Source organism: Tauraco erythrolophus, chromosome 13 (genome assembly GCF_009769465.1).
Source record: "Tauraco erythrolophus isolate bTauEry1 chromosome 13, bTauEry1.pri, whole genome shotgun sequence".
Classification (NCBI taxonomy): domain Eukaryota; kingdom Metazoa; phylum Chordata; class Aves; order Musophagiformes; family Musophagidae; genus Tauraco; species Tauraco erythrolophus.
This window is the reverse complement of record NC_141477.1, coordinates 5412101-5434295: the sequence shown is the minus strand read 5'-3', so window position 1 is coordinate 5434295 and position 22195 is coordinate 5412101.

Genomic DNA, 22195 nt, shown 5'->3' with positions numbered 1-22195 from the left:
CTCTTCCAAAAATAAAAAATAAAAAAAATTGTAGGGCTTATGACAATAATCTATTTTCAACTGAGGAAAGGAGGAGAGAGATGTGTGTAAACAATATTGTCATCCACAGTTTATCTTCCTTTATTTTGGGGGTGATCATTTTGGCTGGGCATAGATGAAGACGTCTTAATGTTTGATACAGAGCTTTATCGTAAAATCTGAACGAAACTATGATGCTTGCGTTAAAGAAATTCAAGCCTATTTATATATACATACTTTTTTTTTTTTTTCAGTTCGATGGAGGATTTTGTCAGTACCACGCAGAATATGTAAACCTGGTTAGTAAGTTACTTGTAATTGTATGTAATTGAGCCTTGGATTCATTGAAAGGTCAATGCACCATAAAGCTCGTGGTAACAACATGGCAAAACAATGAAGGTTAAGTTCTGCCCTTAAATAATATTCTGTAGCTTCCCCAAAGCCATTCATGTCGTAAATGGAAGAAAGTTGCTAAGACTAAGTATCTGACTTCAAAGCTGTGTAAAGGTATTATAAGGACAGCGAAAGGAAAAACAATTGGTCCAGAGAGCATTCAGATAAAACCAAGTCTTATCTCTTCTGTTGTACAGAGAAAAACAATTTAACAATTGTGAAGCTTCTCTTCCCTCAAGGATCTTGCAGCCTGCTCGCTCCAGTCCTGCCCTCAGCTGCTGTTCTGCTATCCATTTATTCTCTCTAGTACCACTTAAAAACAGGTGAACATGGACCAGGAAGCAGCATGTGCTGAGAACACAAACCTTTGCTAGAAACTGCAGCTGAAAAAAAAGAGAGGAAAGGGAGTTCAGGAACTCAGAGTGCTGAAATGCTCCTGCAGCCTTTCCTTTCACTCATACATAGCTGTATCTCGCACAGATGGGAATAGAAAGCAGATTAATGGACAGATCCGATGCTAGTGATTTTTCTTTTTAAGCGACTGGTTCAACACTGGCAAAATATCTTTTTTTTTTCCCCTGGTACTTTTATCTTTAGTCTTTATTTTTGCAGCATACTGACTTGTCACTTAAATGGGAAGCATTTCTTTTTTCCATAAAAATCACTCTTTCCAATGTGTTTAATCTCTGTTACTTTATTAAGTAAGCTGTTTTTTAAGAATTAAATTAAAAACTGAAGTCAAATATTATTTGCAGACCTATACAAGTAGCTACAGCAGGATTAAGCAAATCCACAGATACTGCAAAGCAAGTCCTGCAGCTGTGAAGCCCTATGTGGTGTATCATTTCACTCGTATGGAAGAACCTGAGTCTGGTTAGCCACCAAACTGGGCATTGTGAGCAAAATTGTATTGATATGTTTGCCTGCCAGGGCACTGAGGGCTGTATTGTCTTAATAAAGAAAAGTATCAGTAATCCTGATTTTTGAAAGCATTAGGAATGCTTGCTCCAATAGATATAAAGATATATAATACTACCTATATTGTAAACCACATAGATTGGAAATAATTAAATTTAGCATAGGTGTTTTATTCCCTACATTGTTCTGTAAATAAAGCTACAGTGTGCCAGGCAGTCATCTAGGTCAAAAGGAGACAGGAGAGCAGCAATAAAACAGGATAAGGGCTATAAAAACAGGAAAAAGGTAGTAAATACATGTTACTATTTAAAAGGTTCGTGCAATTACTAAGGAGAAAAAAAAAGTAGAACAGGGATATCAATAGTGAATAGAGTAAGTAAAAAGGAAGATTTTTCAAAAGAAGTAGTGCTTCGGTTAAAAATAGCATTGTAAAACCTGTGTAAGAAATAACAGCTATGCCAGGATTTGAAATAAAGAAGCTGTTTCCAGCCCTTGTGAATTAGAAAGGTTTCCAGCTATAACTGGGGAGGATAAGAAAAAACATTTACTAAAAGTGTACCATGTGTAATCATTTAGCCTAGGTGACATAAATCCTGGAGTCTTAGAAGAACTGTGTTGTCCTGAACCACAATTAGTATCAACATTAACAGGAAAACAGGCATTACACAAAAGATTGAGGTTATAAAATTGGCACTATACTGGATGAGGTGAAAATCATGACCAGGGAATTATACATCAACTAGATTGATATTGATTCTAAGTAAAACAAAGGAACAATTGAGTTGGGACTTTAAAGACAACTAATTATTACAATGCTGATTCTTAGATTACTTTTCTGGTTTTGTGGAATCTGGCTTTTCAATCTTTCCTTTCTGTATTTGTGATAGTTTGATGGGGGGGGGGGGTGTTCTGGTGGCAGGGGAGGGGATTTGCTCCCTGTGCCACCAGATCTGAGTCCCATCCCCCCTCGGGGGGTTGAGCCAAATTGGCGCCTCTGCGAATTGCCCTATTTAAGTTGGGACAAAGGGGCGGGAAAGGGGCTCTTGGCTCAGGAGCGAGGAGAGAGCAGGAGAGCACTGCCCTCGCTCCCGGCTCCCGGCCGGGCACCTGCCCGGGCCCGGGCCGGCGCCATGTGCTCAAGATGGCGCCGGGGGAGCCGCATGGGGGACTCGGGAAGTGCCCCGCTCCCGGGGTGCCTGCCGGGCCGAGCTCCTCTAGAGGAGATTAAGATCTAAGAGAAAACAACCACAATGACCGGGTCAGTCAAGATGGAGCAGGAGGAGGTGTGCTGGAGCTGAGGCTTCCCTTGCAAATCGGTGTGAGATGGCAGGCGGCCCCCCTGCAGCCAGGGTGTACTCGGCGGAGCAGCGACCCACTCGTGGCCCATGGAGAAACCCACGTCGGGAAGGAGATGCCTGAGCCCAGGAGAGGTCGTGGAGCAGGGGATGCGCGACCAGGTACTGTTAACAATGGGGCATGGAATGCACGAGGTCGTGGAGGCATCTGGAATCCGTGGGATGACCCACGCCGACGCGAGTGGCAGCAGCTCCCTAAGAGGCCGAGACTGGTAAAGCCCGAACTGGTGCGATCCATGGGGAAGGATTGCAATCCTGCGGGCAGGACTCACGTTGGAAAAGTTTGGAGACTTTTTTCTTCATGAGTAGGGGATCCACCGAAGCAAGGGAAAAATGGTGTAAAGACTCCTTCTCCTTTAAGAAAGGAGCGGTAGTTAACAACATGGATGAACTGACCTGCACTCCCCATTCCCTGTCCCCCTGCGCCGCGGGGGGGAGGTTGAGCCAGAAACGAAAGGAAACGGGGTGGGGAGGTGTTGTTTTAAGATCTGGCCTTGTTTTCTCTTTTCTTCTCTCAAGTAACCGGTTTCGTTCCCTTATGTCTCCTGTTAAGTAACTGTTAATAAATTGTTTTGTTTTATGAAGAAAGCCTGAGTCATGTTTGCCCGGGATCATGGTTGGTGGGTGTTCCCTCTCGGTTCTTGTCTCGACCCTCAGTCCAAAAACCACGACAGTATTTTTCTGTTGCGACAGGCTTGCAGACCTGGTCAAAACAGACAGTATTGTAATATCTGTATTTCTCCAGCTTCTTTGTGATTGAAAGCTCTGATTACATGGAGTAACAAGATTTTTGCAGATTAAGTTTAAAAGTGACTCCCTCATAGAAGACAAATTTAAGATGTTAATGGGAAGAAAAGAAAGTACTGGGCTGTTGCTGAGCAATTAATATTTGCTGGAGACATATAGAGAATATGTAAAGTCATGTATGTGAAGTTTGCAAATGATACAACATTTCTGTGGTAAGAAATGATAGGGGTGGGATACTAAAGCAGAGTAAGGTATGGATTCAGTTGATGACCTGATTGAAGAGGCTGCTCAATAGCAGCCATGCAAGTGCAGCATATTCACTGCATCAGCCCATCCTCCCTCAGGGCAGAAGTTACAACTCCATTAATCTCGTCCTCCTTCCTTCCAGTACATCTGGTCTTAAGAATGACCTGGAGCACTTAATTAAATGGTCACAATTGAATACTGATATGCATAATGATATGCATTTCAAAATGAAGACCACATGCTGTGCTTACAAAGTTGGAGCTCTTGCGTAGAAATGCAGGAGGTTAAAAAGGGTATTAATGGTCATTGTGAGTAGATATACTATTGAAATTCATTTCAGAGTTAGCTCAAGAAATACACCCCAAAAATGAACAAGCTGGAAAAAAATAAATAGATAATGAAAATATTTTTATTTTTTCCTGGCTGTGCTAAAACTGCCACAGTTCAAAAGGAATATTAAAATAATCAAGTGAGAATAAAGGAGACTTACAAATGGTACCCAGAATTTGGAATATCAAGCCGTATGTCACTGAGTAGCCTTATCCAAGAGGAAGTTGAGCAAAGACTTGCTTTCTCTGTAGAAGTACTTATGCATGGATGCATTTAAATAGTGTGAGGCATGAAGATCCTTCTATCCAAAGGCTGTTAACCGAGGTTAGAGAAATTCATTGCCTAATTAGCATATGATTTCTTAGCAGTCTGACAGAAGATGCAAAGATGCAACTTCTTATCATTCAGAATCTTTGATGTGAGCTGGAACAGTTTTCTAAGGTGTGTATGATTTAATTCCGCTTTGCAGAAGGAATCTTCAGCCTGTGTGTACTGAGGAATCATTCTAAACTTTTCATGTGGTCTACTCAATCTTCCTGGAGCATTTGTGACACTTTTTTTTTTTCTCTAAATATTCTCATAACACTTAGTTTTACCAAAAAAAAAAGCAACACTTTTAATCTTGCGCTTTAGAGCCTCATTTAGTCATCTGACCAATCAGAAATTAATATTTGTTTCCCCTTCCACAGGAATATTACTTTACCATGATTTGCTAGATTCTTTTCTTCTTTCTGAAACATCAAGGAGTTTTTCCAAATGAAGATAGGATGAGAAACTGTTGATGCTGCAGGGAGATATTACTTAGAATTGCTGCTTGGCTTGACTGATACACCTGTCCTACCCGCTCAGGGTAGAGCAAGCCGTTGTTCAGTCTTCTCTTTGGTAAGATAAATATATAAAGCTCTGCAACACAAGGCCGATTTTCCAATTTGAGGATTATTCCTTTCTTCTCCAGTGTGTGGTAGAGCTCACCACCTGAATCACCTGTGCATCTCGCTCAACAAATTTCCTGCCGTTGGGGAGGTGTTTGGTATCAATGGTCCACTAAGCTTTTTTCCTGTTCTCACTGTCAGTGTGTTTCAGAGGGCTTTCTGAGAATTCAGAGTTTTTGAGTAATTGCAACTGCTGTCTGTTAGAGGGAAGTCGAATCGTACATAAGAATGTGAAATGTGCAGATGGTTGACTTCAAAAGCCTGAAAGCCTGTCTGAGAACGTTTAGCTGATACTTGTGTTTCAATTAGGTGCCTAGTCTACAAAACTCATCTGGAAGTGATCTGTAGTCGGTGAATGCGTTCTCCAGAGGACAGTTCAGCCCACCTATTTTAAGAAGGAATTAATTGTCTTCTGGTAATTGATGGTGCAATAAATTGATATTTTAGAATTATACTCCTTACTTTCTGGTAGCTAAAGTTAGGTGAACTGGATGCCACCTACTGTGATATAAAAGCCTAATAATATATTTTTTTCTAAATGAAATATTTCTGACTTAAGATTTGGCTACAGACAGATGATGCACAGCATTTTTTATTTAGACTACCTGATTCACTTTTCAGGAATTACAGAATTACCAGAGCCGTATCATTATATTAGCAATTGCCACATAATTTTGGCCACACACATAACATAACCATTATAGTATCTCAGTAGTTATTAAACAGGAAAATGAAAATGGGTTTGTTGAGCACCATCATTACTCATAAATGTTTCCTTTGTTATACAGTATTATCTACTGTATTTTTTCTCTTAGAATGAATAACATTTAAGATCAAAACAATTATGCCAAATGTAGAAAGTAATTGTACAATATCTATACTCAGACACAAGATTTGTAATAGATAATAAAAACATAATCAAAATATAATTACACATGCAATTTGTTTTGATGTACATGCTTTTGTGTGATAAAGATGCTTTAATTCAAGACTTCTCTTTTTGGGTTGTTTTTTAATGTCCATTACTATAAGGATAGGCTAAATTAAAGAAATGGCATGTATGAATTGCAATCCACCTTTTGGTCAGAATTATTTCATCCCTATAGCAAGTGAAGCAGTAAGCGTTACGTGTCTTCTGCTATAAATTGGATCAATCTAACCCTCAGGTTTGGTTAATACATTTATTTATTTGGGATTTTATTATAAGATACTCATACTGTGGAATTGAACAATCATTAAGAGGGAAGTTCCCTGCCAGAAGTCCTCTGCTCACTGTGGTAATGAGTGAGAAAGTCTAGTAAAGAGACAATCTGAGCCATGAAGTATTAGGATTAAGGACTCGAGTATTTGTTTCCTATCTTAAGTGACTTTAGAGGGAGGGTTGTGGAAATTTAATGTTTAGATCCTGTGCTCAGCATGGTCAGAGTCATCTAAAGAAAGAAACAAACATCTTAGAAGGAAAAGATGTCTAATGTCCCCGAGAATAAGTTTCTCTTTTGCTGCATAAAACTATGCATGTTTGGGGTGGAGGGGAGGAAGAGTTATCCATTAACTGTTATTAACACAATTTCTATTTCTAACCAACCTATGCAACTAGACTTCTCACTAAAAATTGGAGAATTTTCTCATATTTTATATTAAAATATTCAAAAAAATGTTTTAATTAGGTAATCTGATCTGAGGATGTGTGTAAAAATCTCTATTACAAAATGAATTAACGTAGCTTTTACTAGCATAGCTTGCTTCCTGATAGCGGTGTAGTTTCTGCGAGCTGCTGGAATACGATGTAAGACTTCTGTCCAAGAAGCAATTAACACCACTGTCACATTATATGACAAGTCTCTGTGCATTCCAAAACATGATGATTTTGCAACACCTGCCTAATACTGTTTCATTAGCCTCTATTCTGAATCTTTGTACTAACCATTTGCCTCTTCATTTTCACCGGGCTATCACAAACAGGAGATAAACGGTGTGTTACTCTATCAGCTTGTTTCCACGCACAGCAGAGGTATAGGTTGAGTATGCACTTGAGCTTTTCCATTTTTTCAGCTCTCTCCTGCTATCAGAGTTAAAGTAGCTGTACTCCAACTCGAAGCTTGAACTTCCTGTTAAAAAAGTAAAAGTGACTGCTGGGAAGGAAGAACTAACTTACTGGATGTCAGAGGTCCCTTGACGGTGCTAAACTTTAATGGAGGATGAGCTGCCTCTATTTTTCCATGCTGAGATGCCTGCCTATTTTGTCTGCTCAGACTGACAGGTCTGAAAATGAATGATTTTTCCTCAGTCATGATGGATACCATTTCTAGACATATTGTAGCATAATGGACAAATAACTTCTTTTAAAGACTTGTCATATAATTTGAAGGGAAAAAAATTGTACCCCTGAGACAGATTTTTCTATCTATATCCTCTGGGAATAATGAGACCTTAGAGCAGAGTCTAAGGCTAAGAGTTGGTTCAAAATACTATGATGTGATGTGTCCTTATCTTCTTTTACAGATAAGCCAGGCAGACTGTTTCTTGCACAGAAAAAATCAAAGAGCAGGCTGTAAAATCATAGGAAATAAAAAACGACGACCCAAATCTCTCCTTTCCTTTGAAAAATATTTCTTCCAGAAATTCTTTTTTTTCCCCTCTCCCTCTTTCTTGATGACCCCCACTTACCTAAACTGTAATGACCGTAGCTGAATCCCAAACGATTCCTCTGGATATGGAAAATATAAACCTCCGTATTTAATTTCAAATATTTGAGTTACTATTAAGCCACCTTGAAAAAAAATCCCAGCCACTTGCTGGTTACCAATAAGAGCACAGAACTGGAGATCACTAAGTCCCCTACACTCCCAAGCCTAGCAGAGAGTTATTCAGGACAAAGAGAGCTTTACAAGTTGATATATTGATCTACCCCCTTCCCTCAAGCCCTTATAAGTCCCTTGAAGTTGTCTTGGAAGCAGCTAATACAAGTGTTGTGATCCTTACTTAGCATGAAGAGCTTGTGAAGCAGAACAAGGTGGTGGGAGATCTGCGACTGCTGCAAGACGTGGTCAGACAGTGATTTACTTGTACATTTGTATAATCTCATTTGTACAATGTTTTTGTTGTCCTCTAGGTAGGAGGAGGCCTGTACCCTATGGACCTTCTGATCTCCGTAGGTGGGGATGGGCACTCATATTGCAGTGACCCTACAGCCAAAGGGTCATAACCTCGTGCCCACACAAAGCATCATGCACGTGCTGTGACCCTGATAGACAGGCTGGGAGACAGTCCATTGACCTGGAGAAGATGGCTTATAAACCTGTGAGAATGTTCCAGGTTGAGGAGGAGCCAGCTCCAGGGCATCAGGTGGGAACTGCGCACTTCTCCTAGGATAAGATGTGGAGCTGAAGGGGCCGTGTGTGGAACAACTAGCAGTAAAGTCATGGTTACATTTGAGAGATGTGATCACCTTAGCTCACAGGACGTCATCATCAGTGTGTAAAGAAGCAATACCTTTGATTTCCTTCAGTCAGTAGCTGGTGAGTGTCCTATTGTCAACTCAAAAGGTTGGATGATTGCTGTGGAACTTTCTGTGTTGGTATTAAAAGCTGCTTTTCCTCCTCAGGTCATAAAGACCACCAGTGCCCAAGAGGAAGAGCTGATTGATGAATATGCGTATCTGTGGATCCAAAAAGTAAAGGTGCTCATGATGGGCTCTGAGAGCTATTCTTTTTCCTAGCTCTTCTCTTCTATAGTGAAGGATCTTCCCTGTGTGCTCAAAGCCCGACTGGTGAGGATGTCAGGGGCTGTTAACTGTGGGATGAGTGGGATGTGTCCAAAATGCCGCAGTCCTTGATATTTTGATGCTTTTCATAGAGAGAAAGATGGCTTAGCAAATAATTTAGAGAAAGCTAAAAATAGACTCAAAGAAGACGTGATATAAGAAGAAAACATTTAAAAGTAAAGAAAAAAGATTGGCATCTGTCAAATTTCATTAAGTATATCAAAAATTAATCATAACAAAAGATTTAATTTATTTTAAATCTGCATATTAATACATATAGAGAACATTATACTATAAAGCATGTAATCAGTATTTGGGTACATGATGCTTGTGCGTGACAATCTGTCACTCTATTTGCTTTACAAATTGCTGTGTGGAACTGATTAATTGTTTTTTGTTTATTAACAAGAGAGTCCTGGATATTTCTAAGTCTCTCAAGGTTTCAGAATTGCTTATTACTACAGCCTCATCTTTTTGAGAGTATAGAAAGATCGCTGTTTGACGTGCTCCATTCATTGGCAGTGAGTAGCAGTCACCTTCTGTGGGCTATGAAACAGAGAAGTAGGTGCAGCTGGGTTGAAAGTCCAAAGCAGCTTGGGTCTGCAGATCCATATAGACTGACACAAAGTTGTGAGCAAGTTTTTTTTTTTATTTGGCAAGTACTTTGCAATATCCATATAAAAAAAGTCAACTAAAATTCCAGAAAGACATTTTAAAATTTGAAAAGAAACATACACAAAAGGCTTTTTTTTTTTAAATTTTGAAATAACATTTCATCTAGAAAGCTGCCTAAAATGAAATAGCATATTTTAAGGTTAAAATATATAGCTAAAAACAAAGTTTCGTTTGACTCAAAACAACATCTGTTGTTTGTTCTGAGCAAACTAGAAAAAGATTGACCCAGAATTGATTAAAAATTGTAGTCTCTCACCAAGCCAAAAACTAATAACATTTTTTTCACAGATCTAGTGAAGTACTTCTAAACATTATGTATTAAAATATCTGAGTTGTACGTGAAATCATATTATGAAATCCCTATTGCCATTTATCAGGAAAAATACTGTTTGCAGCCCCTAACCACTTCACATATGTAATTTCTCTGGAGGAAATGTGATTTTTATTTACTGGAAGAGTCTCTCTGATGAACAGACTATAATTAATGAAATACATTAGTCTGTTTTGTTTGTATAGAGCAAACTTACAGGATGGACCTGTTTCTTGTTTAGAAGATGTGAGTGGTCCTATCACAGAATATTGTATTCTATGTTTGATTTGACTCACAACTTTTACACCTTTTCACAGGACAGAAAAAAAAAAAAAGATAGCAAAAAAGCAACAAAATCATAGTTTTTGCTTCCCTCTCTCACTGTTTGGTCAAAATACCTCTTCGTTTCAATGAGCTTCTTGCCTGATAGGAGAAAGGAATTGTGAGTGGATTAGTGAATTATACACAGTGTCTTCCAGCCAAGGACCATGGTTACCTAGGATGTATGAATCCTTGAATGCCTAGATTTTCCTAGCATGTGTTTTCTACTGTGTTAACTGTGACACAGAAAAGGTAAGGCCAGAAGTTTCAAATTTTGCAGTCTAATTGCAGAAAATTCAATTGTGGCTGGGTACCTGGAGTGTTGCAAGTGCATGGTAATAGTAGAATTCAAGTACTTCATTTAAAGGCTATTTGAAGGCTTATAAAACTTAGTACTAAGTGTCTTTAGAAAGGGATGCACTAAGAATTAAAGCACCTAAATTTCAGCCTTTATTGTTACTTCTTAAATTACAATGGAATTGCAGTCTACAAATTATATCATTGACCATGACCCTCATTAAAAGTCAATATTTATGGAAATTACTGCGTTCTGGGATCTGAGAAACCGAAGCATTTCTCTATGCACAGAAAAGGCAATGAGTATTTCTATGGCACACACATCAATATTTTAATAGCGCCACTGAGGCGAAGTACCTCAATTATAACTTCAGTGTCTTACAGTGAACTGTTTGTAAATCTGTGAAAAATATTTCAATTTTCTTCTTTTTTCATCGTAATGCTGGAAAAGACATTCTTACAAATGTAAACATAAGTACTAAACTTAAATAAATCTGTTTATACAATAAATTCTTCTGAGCTTCTAGGAGCTAAAATGAGTTAACAAAAATGCAAACCAATTCTGATGGAGGACAAAAAACCAACTGACCGTGGTTGCTCTGGTAACAAATTGCCTTTCTCTGTGAGTGTGTGTAGGCATGCATGAATATGAGACGGATATCTGTATATAGCTCATAGCTAGTTGCATATTTGTACATGTCATTTGTGGGTGCATCATTCCCTCAGATTCCTTCACATCTTATATTACCCATGCATCTATTTTTTTTTCCCTTTACATCTCATTAATCATCCTTGTAAAATGCAATACTTCCCTTGAGTGACATTTTTATGTTAAAATTATATTATATTTGATTTGAAAAGCAACCTAATTAAGGTAGGCTTCCTGTAAGCTATTTAAGTCTCACCTCCCAGTGGAATCGTGGAACATTTAGAAAAATAATGAATTACATCTTATATAATCTTTATTGCTACTTTTTAGAATGGATAATATATTCAGTTTGGGTTGAAATAACATATCCCTAAGGTACAATTCATTTCCACAAATTAGATTGGTCCCTCATATACAAGATTATTAAGCATGAAGAAGAAACTTCCTGGGTTCCGTGTGCCCCCTAGGAATAGTATTTTTTCCTTCACATCTAAGCTTTAAACGTAGCCTAATTCAAGACAAATCTGGTAAATAGTTAAAAGAATGATGCCGTTGCTTGGGCTTGAATATTAAGCTTGTTTTTTCAAATTTTCCTCCTTTTTTGTTTTGAATACATGATTGGTGTTTACAGCTCAAAGTGAAACACAAAGAACAAAGATATTACTGTGATTCTGTTTTTATAGGTTCTGGATGTAGTTTTATTTCTCTTTTTAGCTTTACCCATCTTTTAGTTGATTAAAAAACTCAGTGTGATTCACTTTAATCGTCAAAAAAGAGTTGAGTTATTTCTAGACAAAAATGTGATTATACCAGTAGTATGAAGTGGGGTGAAACGTGTTCAACATAGGGTTACCATTAAATAATTTATGAGTCTGATAGTTCCTCTGGAAAAGGCTTGAATAACAAGTTATGTGATGAATCATGGAAAATTATTTGCAAATGGTGGAACAAAAAGATTTTTTAAAATCATTGCCTGAGACAGTCACGTGGTTCTCAGTGTGTTCTTTTTGTAATTACATTAAATAATCTTTTTTTTTTTTTTTTTTGCATGAAGGTAGGGTTATATATTTGTTCAAAGTCACTTTAATAGGTTGAGAAAAACAAATACTACTGCTCAGAGCTAAAAAATTTCACTCCAAGTTACACTTTTAACACACAGCTGTATTTAGTGTTTATACAAAACAAGGAAACTAGTAAAACCAAAATTAGATCATGCAGTGTTTCCTGTCGTATCTGTTGACTTTGTCAAGGCATATTAGTTGACGTAGTGAAAAGACAATACAGTTATTTTTTAAGTGGGCTGGTAACTATATCTAAAAGCCCTGTTGAACTGGAACCTTAAAATTAAGTAGTTTTGAAACTAAAATGAATATGACAATAATGTTTCTTTAACTTTTTATTTTTCTGAGAATTTTCCACCTTTCTTATTATTAAACATCTATTTAGACTAGTTTCCCCAAGTTGTATTGGCTTGTATTCTGCTAGTACCTGAACTGAATTCAGGTACTGAGCTGAATATCTGTTCAGTGCGATAAGTAGGTTGTCCCAGTCTATTTTTCACCAGCATCAAAAATGCACACTTGTAGATTTCTACGCTTATGTTTAAGATTATCCAAATGAGCTCTTCATTCAATATCATAATGATCAGAATATCAGACATCACAGAAAGTTCCTGTCAGTTCTTGTAGCTGGTAACATTTGGACAAACCTTATGCAAAGGATAACTGGAATTTTAAGCCCCATTTTCATCTAGATTTACTTATACCTAGTTTAAATGATACAACTGGTAAGAGCTGGGAATATCTAACATACATAAGATCTTATGTTGTTGCTGCCATCTAAGCTAGGAAGAAGACATTGTAAGAGGTAAATGCAGTAAAGCTATTGCTATAATCTCATTAGAATTTTTAACATCTTTACAGATCAATAGTAATAGATACTGATATTAACCTTGGATTTGTTTTCTTTTGCTTTTTTCTTGGAATAAATTGTGTTCCTGTAGGTATGAACTTACTAAACTTTCTTCAAATAAAAGATACTCTGATGGTTAGAGAGCTAAAAATGAATTGGGAGGCCAAGGCTCAACTGCTCACTCCTTTATCTGCACTGTAGACTTCAGAAGAGTCAGCTGGAAGGTGGAGGTAGGGATTTCTGTCACAAAGGTTTAAGTGTAAGGAGGTCAAGCTCCCAAAGCTGCCTAGGGAAAGAGATGGACTCATCTAGCTAGTGTTTAGGAGAAGAAAACTTACAGTACTATCACAGTTCTTCCACTGAAAAATAGTAGAAATGGAAAGAGGCAATAAAAAGGGTGAAAAATGTGTTTTTAAGGAAAAGTATCTTGCATTGTCCTGTACATGGATACTGTGACTTATATATCAAGGAACCATGTATCTGTTCCATGATAGATAAAAGTGGTTTTACCCCTTGGTCATACCCTAATTATTTGCCTATTTAATGCAGTAATATATTAAATTCAGCCTGTAGTATGTGTGCACACATATAGCGTAGAAGAACAGGATGAATTACACCTCTCTTCTTTCTGTGTTCGAACACGAGTTTGCTTTTCCTTTAAGCAAATTCCTTTTTCTTTAAGGAGGAAAGTTGCTAGCTTTTTAGCATAACTGGGGGGCTGTTGTATTTGATGAACAGCAGATTTTGACTTAAGAAAAGGCTGGGTTTTTTTTAAGAAAAACTCAGTTTGAGAAACAGTGAATCACTCACAGGAAATTGCTGCAATTCAACCCAGCCACAGCTGGAATTAATTTCAGGTATCTCAGGTGTAAAAGGGAAGGGGAGCTTGGGGAGATTGGAGGTGTGGGGGAGAGATGAGGTTGGCTGTAGTGGTTTTTATGGTTGCTTCTTGCCCAGGGCTCTAAGGAAACCTCTCCAGGTACAGTAGAACTGTAGTGTCATAAAACCAAGTGTTTCTGCAAGAAGCATGTTCTGAAATGTTATAACAAGGCTGTTGTGAGCTCTGTGCAGTTCTGACTCAGTGAGAAGCAGAAAGTACCTCAGTGACAGAATATATGTATTTATTGCCATGTTTCCAGCTGGATGTTTTTTCGTATGCTGCAAGTGGGTAAAATGTGAAATCTTTGTGCGTTGCTAACATAAATTTGTCCTTTAAGAGAGAGCATCAGGTCCTGGTGTCTCTCCTCTAAATTCTTCCATGTTTGAGGTAGTTTGCTACACCAGTCTGGTCCTAATGCTACTGGAAATTGCTCTGCTCCAGATGAGACAGGTGAGGTGCTCTGGTATGTGGGCCAGCTGGGGAGTAGGTCCAGAACTCAATGACCAAAGCAGGGATCCTGAATTCTTGGTACTCCTTGGTTAATATGCATGAGTTTAACCCTCTTTCTTTGCTAGGATTCCTTTTGGTATGAAGGCTGTTGGCATAATCTTACTGGTTTGTTTGAATTTTCATGACTTGGATGTTGCTGCCATGCAGAATCTTTGCAAAGTCATTTCGTTTGGCGTTTTTCTGGTTTAGATTGTAGGCTATGAGTTAGGGAAGGAGTCTTTTTCCTAAACATCTTGTGATGGTATAAAGTAACTTGCAATTTTAATTTGTTGTTTAAATCCTTGGTCTCATAATGTTTTCCTTGTCCAGGGTGATTCATCTAATGCAGGTGCCTATTTTTCATTGCCACCAACTTTGAATACAACTTCTATACTGTTGTGTCATGCTGAAATCTCTTTGTGCTTTAAAGTTGCCAGTGGTGTCACCACAGGTCTGGGAAAGTGCAGACAACATCTATTGTGTTGAATGTAAATACCATTTATTTGTCAAAGAAGACTTAAGAAAAGAGGAGGAGTGGGGAAATGGAGAACATAGAGATATTTTTAAAAAGTGAATGTGGTTTTGGTTCCTGGATCCGAACTCTTTGAAAATATGAAAATTAGAATGAGATCCACAGTGCTAATTCTGCATACCAGCTCACTCCAATTCCTCTGCCCTAGTTCTGGTTGACATTTGAATCGAAGACTAGCAGTTATTATTTACAGTAGATTTTGTCACCATTCAGAAAATGACAGTAGGATCATATGACACTTATGGGACTTGAGCAGGCAAGAGGGTTACCTGGAATAACGTTTATTCAAGTAGATACTGTACGTATTAAAGCTTTATAAAGTTTCTTTTTTGATTTGTGTAATGACTTTATCTAATGCTTCTGGTGTTTCAGTTGCAGTCTCCTTTGAACAGATGTTAATGGTTGTGCTTTTTAATATAAACCTAAAACACCAGGGAGACTCTGAGTTTTATCTTGTTTCTCAAATAGTTTATGAATTTTTCCCGGTAAATCCTATTTCCACTGAGGCCAGTGAAACTTTTCCATTGACTTCAATGGCATTATTTTTTTCACTCTTAATCTGTGCAGATGACAAATAAAGCATAGTTTATATGACACTGTTCCAAAGTCATCAGAATGCCTCTGAGTCATCATAACCAGAATTTCATGCACTCTATCATATCTTGGCCTCCTTGGAACTTGGATTAATGCTCACAAAGGCTCAGCAGTGGAAAAAAAAAAAAACAAAAAAAACAAACAAACACAACAAAATTAGTCACCTCCTACAATGAAAATTTGTTATTTGACCCTGTTTCTGCTCTGAATTTACAGACATTCCAGGGTCCTTTTCCAATATGCATGTCACTTACAAATCTAAAGCTTGTTTTTCCTTTTCTTAAGGAGATCAACAAATAATAAAGCTACCTGACTATTTTAAATCAATATTGTAGAGGAAAAAAATAGCATGCTGACATTATTTTCAGTTAATAATATCCTTTTTATTTGTCTTAAAGAACAGATTTAACAGTACACAGGATAAACAGTAGCTTTTATTTGAAGTAAACTTGGAACTTTTGTATTTTGGAGGAGGCGTATTTAATTCTGTTGCTTCAACTTAGTAATTACAAAATGGAGAAAGAATTCTCACTTTTTTGCAGCTGTCAAATTTTTGAAATATTCCAGAGTAGGATCAAAAATTAAATGTGAAATATGTGTATTACAGAAAGCTAGAGCCAGGGTCCCATTCTTTCTTTTGTATTCTGGGCACATGCCAACTGTACTGAAATAATTTGTATTTCTTTTCTGATGTATTCAAGATGCATTAATTATTTGTCTTTACTCTGCCTTTGAATCATTCAGTTTTAAAGGCTGAGTGTCATTACTGCTTGGTTTGGGGTGCTCGTGGTTTTATTTTGTTGGAGTTTTTAAACTTTTCTCTTTTTTTCCTTTAATTGCATCCACTACTGTGCAATAATAATTTTCAAGGAAAACAGGAATGAACCCCAACCTATTCAAGGGAAGAGATAGTAGAACAGTAGTAAAAACCAAAGTCCTACGTAAGGAAGTGTTTAGAAATCTGAGAAACTCTTTCAAAGGAAATCACATACATATTTAGAAGGAAAACTTTATCTTAGAGAAAATCCTCTGCTGCACACTTCACCATGTAATACTTGAAAAAGCCTGATTATTAAAAAGGATGCATCATATAAAGTTGGTGTCGTTAGAGGGAATGTGCTCGAGGCCCTGCTTACTGTCACTTAAAGCAGTTCTCTGTATTTGATTCTCTGTAAATTTTTATATGTCACCCATCCTCACTACGTTTCTTTCCATTCCTGTCTCTAATGATTTCTTCAGGGAACCTGATTGATCAATGTGAAGGCTTCTTCCTGTGATTTTTTTTATCCATGGGACACACACTCTTTTCTCATATTGGGTGAGCTGGTCCTGCTGCTGCTTTCATAGAAGCCCAATAGTCCTTTATACTTCAGGGATGTCTCTAGCCTTAAAAACTCAGTCTGCCAGTTCAGTCCAGGTTATTCATAATATGCAGAACAGTTGATGTACCACAGTAACTTCTTAGATAGTAGTCCAAGTCTGTTCCAATTCCAGCATCTAGGTAATGTTTCCTGGCTTCATTGCCAGTGCAATATTCAAAATTCAGCCAAGCTGTACGTTGTTGCTGCAAATAGTATTTTGCATGAAATGTAATGTGTGAACCTACTCAATAACAGCGTCTCACTAAGATGAATAAACGCCAAAGGCTGGCTTTTATTGCAGTCAGTGTGAAGGCTGGGGTTGTTTTTCTTCCTTCTGTGTAATGTCCGTGATTCCAGTGGCTTTGTGTTTTAATGACAGTGCCTAATGGCCTAATGCTTTTCTTTTAGTCAGTAAGTATACTGAGCAAATTGCATAGAGCAACAAGGGATATATTGGTTAAAACATGGGATCACCTCCAGAAACCGCTCGGAGTTAAATGGCAAAATATCTATTGCTGTGTCTGAAACACTAGAAAAGGATTAACTTTTCTGTTAATTTAACTTTTCTTTTTTGTGCGAAAAGATGTACGTGCTATTGATGGAGTTATGTGCTTACTAGTCTTTTTGCTTATTTGACCATTTAATATTTAAAAGTGAGTGACAATGTTTAAAACAGTTTGTAAAGAAGCAGCTTTGCCTCAGAAGTACACAATAAGAGAATCCGTCTGCTTTGGTGGGCAGTTTGTATTTTCTTTGTTATCAAGCAGCAGGAATACTGCAAAGCTAATGCAGAGTGAGCAATACAAACCCGTAAAGACTTGTCTTTGTTATTATGAGAATGGTCATTGGACCAACGTTGTACATAATCTCCCTGTGTGGCAATAAACAGCCTCATTTATCATTAGTTTAACAGTTTAAAAATTGTGCTGACTAAATCAAAATGCGCAAATTGATGTTATAGCTAAATAAGGAAAGTTTGGCAAAAGTCAGTTGATGCTGAATGTTCATGTGATTTCTGCAATTGTCACATGAATTATCACTCTGATATGCAGTAGTATAACCATATAAATGAGTTCCCCAAGATTTATAGCAAACCTAATCTGTGTCCCACTTGTAATTCATGAAGAGGAACAATCACGTTCGCTCTGTGTGAGAATGAGAAATCTGCATCTGCAAATTTCCACTGACTCTGCCTTTTAAAGTTTATTACTCCCTTTCGTATATTCTTTGTGCCTGTAATATTAAGCTGTAGGAGGATAAAATTTAGCAAAAAGAATATTTAAAATAGAGCTGTGCTATCTGTTTTGTTTTGAGGGCGTTGCTGAATGAAAGAAAATTAAGAAAGAACATGCGGGCTTGGAATTTAATGGCTATACTTACCATATTAGAAATCAGTATAGATTCCAACACCGAATCTGTGAAAGCCTATAGTTCCTACATGGCATATTATATAAAAGACATAACAGGCAGTCTATACTCTTCTTTTATTTTAGAAGCAAATTGTACCGTATAAATTGCATAACAAGCTGCCTAGGTGAATGTTCCAGGCTCTCTTAAGTCTGTAAATAAACAGTGTGTTTCTAGAAGATATGCAAAGCGCTGCTGTCACTTTTCTTATGTAATGTTCTGAGTGGTGCAAGGAAATTTGTTCCTAACAGCGCGGTTGAATACTTGAACCAGGTCAGTGCTTCAAAACTGTAATGTTCTGTAAAGGTTGTTTTGAATGCTATCACTTGTAGTCCTCTCATGCTTGAGATACAGCTTATGTCTGAACTAAACCAAGTTATGCTCAATGTATACTCAGATTCTATTTAATTGACTACTTCTTCACTGAGAAAAAGTCTTGCAAGACCTTGAATATTTTCTACCACCTTGTGGAGAGAATAATATCACTTTCTGTCAATTTTAGAAACAGATAAATTGGTAGTAAAGTGTTGGATAATTTTACAAGAGTTGAATAACAATTGTAATTAGACCTATTTGCAGAAGACTTTGCTCCTGTTGTGCTTTTAAAAAAGTTCTATTCAAAATCTGCAGCTTCACAGAATCCTGTAATGAAGTAGTTTGTTTTCTGGAATTATTATTATTGTTTGAAAGACAGCTACCATATTTTATATCATGATTTGCTTGAAAGAACCTGTATATAATTCAGAATCTAGAATAAGAATGTAACTACCTGTGCTCAAAAAGCCCATGTGATTGTAGGATAGGTAACTGTGCTTCCTTTTCATGGAGATGTGAGAGAAGGAGATTTTTAAAATACTATTTTTTTTAAGTCGTAGAGAAGGATAATGTAGTGCTTCTTCCACATAAAGCTTGAGATATGGTCCTATTAGCTTCATGAGAGACAAGACTATGGACCATCTGTGAAGTCAGTTTTGTTTAATATGTCATGTGTGAGCTACAGAGAAATAATACCCAAATGGTTATTTTATTGATTAGTCTGATGCTCAGCCCATCTCTGGGTGACTGCTGAGGTTCCCTGCTTTCAGACTCTTCCTTTCTGTAGATAGTGCTAACATGAAGATTTAGCTTTTGGTTTTTAGTTTATAACAGGTATGGTACTGTTTTATCCTTTAGCTGTCTACTTAGGTACTGATCATATTTTGAATTTTAATAGATAGCTGACTACTCTTGTAACTCTTGCAAAACTCAGGCAACGCAAAGGAACACTCGTTATTCAATAACATATTTAGGAATTCTGTCCCAACATCAGAAATTCAACAGCTAAAGCTGTCACTACCACAGACCTAAGACCAAGGTCTAGATAGTCAGTGGGTATTTTTGCCGTGAATTTCACCTATTCAACATTACTATATTATTTTAATTTTTTATTGGTGCCAGCAGTAGGAAGTTTCCAGAATTCCAGTTTCATATACACAACTCTCAGATGTGAACTTCACCAGCAGCTTGTCCGAATGGCATGTGCAGTAAGCCAGAAGTAGACAGGCCCAGCCATAATTCCAGTACCAAGCAACCAGAGGGGATGTCAGAGTAGGGGTCTCAGTTACACATACAAAGATTTGCATCACATCAGGACTTTTCAGATAGGTTTTAGACACAGTTGTGACTTTTACTTCAGCTTTCCTTTTGGGTTTTTTTCTTATTTATGCAATGTTGACTGAAAATAAATTGTTCTTTTTGTCAGAGCATGTGATTCATGATTCAGATGTGTCATTTTGTAAGTTGTAAGCACCTACAGCTGGAAAGGTGCCAATTTCACAGTAAGTCTTTTGCAACATATTTGAGCAGTGAAATAGTATGAAGTAGTTTATTTAGTCTTTTGTGAACAGTTATTGTGATATTTAAAGGGCAAAAGCCATGAAAACATTAGGAAAAAAATCAAAACACAGGGATCTGAAAATGGGAAACAAATTCCAACATCACTAGAAAAGTGACAGACAGCTGCAAGGACTCATTTTTTTTCTAAAATCTCTCTAGACATATTGAGAGTCTCACATTCAGCATCATCAAACTTCCAGCACCCACAGAAGGAGAGGTAATAACTTACGATGTACTAGTGACCTGTATGACTTCATGTCATACTACTATTCCTCCCCATCCAGTTGATTCATTCCAAAATAGCCATCACTGTTGGTTTTTTTTTCCCACAATGGTCCAGCTTTCATAACCAAACTTTTATACCAAGACCAGTTAATCTTTCAGAGATGACCCCTGCTTTGCTACATTTTAATATACTGGGTATGAGGGAAACCCAAACTATAATGTTGCCTGTTCCTGACAGGGTTTCTCTGCAGATGTCCTAATTTCCAGATTGATCTGTTCATGCACAAAGCACAGGCTGCCTCCCATTGCAGAATGTAAGTTCGGGCAGTCTATAAATTGTTTCTGCCTCCACAAAAGGTGACGTCTTAGTGTCCTTTTAGGAAGGACACCGAAAGCACCACAAGAAAGGAATCAGAGTAATCTATTTTATCTGACATTAATGCTATAAAACCAGATGTGATAGCTGACATAGAATTGAATAATGCAAAAAGTGCCAAACTGGCCCACAGAGCAAGTAAGTGCACCCTAAAGGATTATAGAATCGTGGAATCATAGAATCATTTAGGTTGGAAAAGACCTTTAAGATAATTGAGTCCAACCAATAACCTAGCACTGCCAAGTCCACCACTAAACCATGTTCCTAAGGACCACATCTACATGTCTTTTAAATACCTCCAGGGATGGTGAATCAACCACTTCCCTGGGCAGCCTGTTCCAATAACCTTTTCAGTGAAGAAATTTTTCTAAACCTCCCTTGGTGCAACTTGAGGCCATTTGCTCTTGTCCTATTGCTTGTTACTCAGGAAAAGAGGCTGACACCCACCTCCTACAATCTCCTTTCAGATCGTTGCAGAGAGTGGTAAGATCTCCCCTGAGCCTCCTTTTCTCCAGGCTAAATAATCCCAGTTCCCTCAGCTGCTCCTTGTAAGACTTGTGCTCCAGACCCTTCACCACCCTCGTTGCCCTTCTTTGGACATGCTCCAGCACCTCAATGTCTGTCTTCAGGATTTCCCTAAAATTGACCCTGAGGTTTTTCCTGCAGGAAGTCAGCTAACTATTTTCAGGGCTTCTCTGTATAACATCTACCTTCAGCTTCTGATGGGAAACATGAACCCAAAATTGCCTAATGTATGATACACAGAGAGGCATGCATTATTGTGGTGCAGTAACTGTAGGTAGAGTGATTTATCATATAGAAAATACAGAAGAATTAGAAAGAAAAAAACAACTCTGACCACCATGACTTTTGTTCTCCTTTTCTTTTATGTGCTCTTTTTATTCTCTAGTTCTCTTTTGTTAATTTCTTCATTGACTTTAATTAGGCTCTTGCTAGACTTCTGACTTTGCTTGCTAGAGAATAGGGCTTGCAAATCCTCTGCAGCTTTAATCTGAACCCTTCAGAAGGAAACAGTGCTTTCCAAATGAGACTCAGAACGACTAGACTTACATGTATGATTAGATACAGTGTCTGAAATGTTTTATGTTACTTTTTTTCCAAGTTCCAAAGTCCTTTTCCCCTTCTGTATTGGGGCCCATTAACATTTTTGATGCTTTCAGTATTTCCTGTGTTGGATGAAAGAAAGTTGTTTTAAAATCTACTTTAAAAGCTCAGTGCTCTGCATTGTTGGCCACAGACTGAAACGTGCCAGTGTTACGAAGCTGCAAGCAGCAGACAGGCAGAACTTTGTTCAGAGTAACAGGAACAGGGATGTTTATTTGGGCAGGTGTGATGCCTCCTCCCTCCTCCAGCTCTAATCTAGGGCCAACTATGTGATATAAGAGCGAGGTGAATAAACACTTGTTTGTGTCTTCCAAAACAATTCCCTTTCCTATCATGATTTCCAACAAATAATTTCATTATGAAAATTTAATCATCGTGTAGCATAGTGTTCCAAAATTTAAGATTCTTTGCTTTCCACAGAAAAAAAACCACTAAGGATGTAACTTCTTGCCTAAATCTTCCTTTC